The following is a 2,795-nucleotide window of genomic DNA, read 5'->3' on the forward strand; positions in this document are numbered from 1 at the left end:
CACTTTAATTTGTTTTATATTCACATCTGTATTGGTCGGCCGCTGTGGTGTAGTGGTAAGCAGTGCGCGCTTCCACTCCACAATGCCTGGGTTCAAACCCTGGTCAAAGCAACATCGCAAAAATATAGAAAAAAGGTTTTTTCTTAACAGCGGTCGTCCCTCGGCAGGCAATGGCAAACCTCCGAGTGTATTTCTGCCATGAAAAACAGCTTCTCATAAAAATACAATCGCCGTTCGGAGTCGGCGTAAAACTGTAGGTCCCTCCGCTTTGTGTGATAACATCAAGGCGCACGCCACAAATCGGAGGAGAAGCTCGGCCAAACACTAACATATGTGTAAGCGCCAATCTATTATTATTATTATTGGTCTTTACATGCTCGAGGTTTTGATTAATTATTTTTACCGCATTCTTTGATTTTTCCGGACAATTGTCAGTTACGTGATTTGTGCGTTGACACTTTGCACAACGGGTTTTTTTCTGTGGTTCTGGGCATTTAATCGAATAGTGACCCATTTTCAAACAATTGTAGCACTTCACATTTTCGTTGGTTTTGGTACTTGTATTTCGCGGAACGGACGTAGAGTTTGTTAGTGGCATTGTTTTTGGCTTATATTGTGGTATTGACTTCACTTCGTTAAAGATATGGTAATTATTTATATCATGCAGCAAATCAATGCATCGAGAGTAATCGTTAGATATTTTCTTTTTCAAATCACCATCATTGATACCGTTCACGATGTGTATTGCAATATCATTCTCCGAAATATTTCTTTTCATACCGTAAGCTACCATGCGATAATAAAATTCTTGTGGTGATTCCGTAGAGTTTCGTTTCATTTGTGCCATTTTTATGTGCACATCCGCGACGCTTTGTACACACGGAAAATCACTCATCAGCCGATTGGAAAACTCGGACCACACAGTGTATACAATTGGTAATGAATCGATCCACTGTTTAGCTGGTCCTTGCATTTTCTGCTGCACCGCACACAGCAAAACACTATCATCAATGCCGTATGCATTTCGTACCATTTCGACACGCTTTATAAACTGAGTTGTGTTTAATGACGAGTTTGAAAGCGGATTAAATGATGGCAAAAGTTCTATTATTTCGCGCACATTGTAAATTGGACGCGATTGCCAAACCTGTTGATGAGGAATATACGGAGGATTGGCATTTACGGGACGTGTTGTGTAGCTCGGAAAATGCGTGTAATTAACACTCGGTTGAAATATTGGCTGAGTATAACCTGCGGTATAATTCACGGGCATTGAGTACGGCACTGTAGTATCAACGGGTACTGAGTAGGATACTGGTGGACACTGAACATTTTGAAATGGATTATTAATGGGACTAATTCCGATTGTTTGCGTTGGCGCTGCTTGATGCAACTGCGAGGTTGGTGCCTGCAACGGAGGCTGCAGCGATTGCACCGTATACACGTTTGTTTGTAATGTCGACGCCTGCGTATCTACTGGCGAAGAAATACATTGAGGTACAAAACTGCTTGTTATCACAACATCATTTTGTCGTTGCTCCATTACACGTATTGTCTTTTCTAATTCTGCCACACGTTGTGACATCACTGAACTAGCACTTAAATAATGTTCGTCAATGCGAACTTGGGCTTCTAAACATTTTATGAGTGTATTTTTATTTCCACTACTTGGTAGTCCTGCCTCTTTACATAAATTTCTCAGTTCAGCTACGGTTGAAGAACGAACATTTACCATTTTTGCGTTTTGTTTTGCTAACTATATGCAACGAGTTGAACTGAATAGCAATAATAGCGAGTGAAGTTCGAATACGAAGACGGTAAACGAATACCAAGATAAACGATGAACGAAAAATAGCTGCGGCGAGCACAGCACAAGCTGCCTTTCGTTGAATTTGCGACTGCGCACCAGTGCAGCAATTTGTAGAGCGACTGAAATGTATGTATGTATTAGCGCTTTTGCGCTGCCGGGCACTTATCCGTGTTCATATGTATGCGACGATCGGTGCGGCGTTGAACGTAGAACGAAATGAATGTAGAACAAAATAAGCGTATACGGTCGGTGTTATGCAGAAATTTTGTTTGGCAAACTGCGTGCAATTGTTGTTGCAGCAAACTCGGAGAGAGCGAGTTTGGCGACTCTCACAGCAAACTAATTTTGTTTGGTCAAACTGCAGCAAATTCGGTGTTGTCATATACAAAAATTTTAAATTTTGCGCGTTATGTACATCTGAAATTCTCATTTCGTGTTGGCAATAGCCATGAAAACCATAATGAACGTGCAACCCTGTGCCAAACTCGACATAACCACCTCCGAGCAAACTAAGCAGCCGCCATTTAATTTGGCAAACAAAAGTTTGTCTGCATAACACCGACCTACGTTTTTTGCTGAGTTCTGCTAAACAAATTTTTTATCTTTTTATCCGTGCTTACAAATCTGCTTTTGGCAACGAGCAGAGTTGTGAAATAACGACGTTTAGACGAATGCTCTTCAGCTTTTTCGTGCTAAGAGATATATATGTACGACGAACGAGCAGAACGAAGTGAATCATGATTCTCGAGTTTTGCGTGTAGCAACGAGCAAATTTTTAATTAACGACGTTTTGGCGAATTCTCTTCAGCTTTTCCGTGCTGAGAGATATAAGACGAACGATGAGAAACGGAGTGAACGATGTTTCTCGAGTTTTGCATGTAGCAACGAGCAAAATTTGAACTAACGACGTTTTGCCAAATTCTCTTCAACTTTTTCGTGCTGAGAGAAATATACGATGAACGAGAAAAACGAAATGAACGATGTT

Source organism: Rhagoletis pomonella, unplaced genomic scaffold (assembly GCF_013731165.1).
Source record: "Rhagoletis pomonella isolate Grant_MI unplaced genomic scaffold, Rhpom_1.0 Rhpom_scaffold_00002, whole genome shotgun sequence".
Lineage (NCBI taxonomy): Eukaryota > Metazoa > Arthropoda > Insecta > Diptera > Tephritidae > Rhagoletis > Rhagoletis pomonella.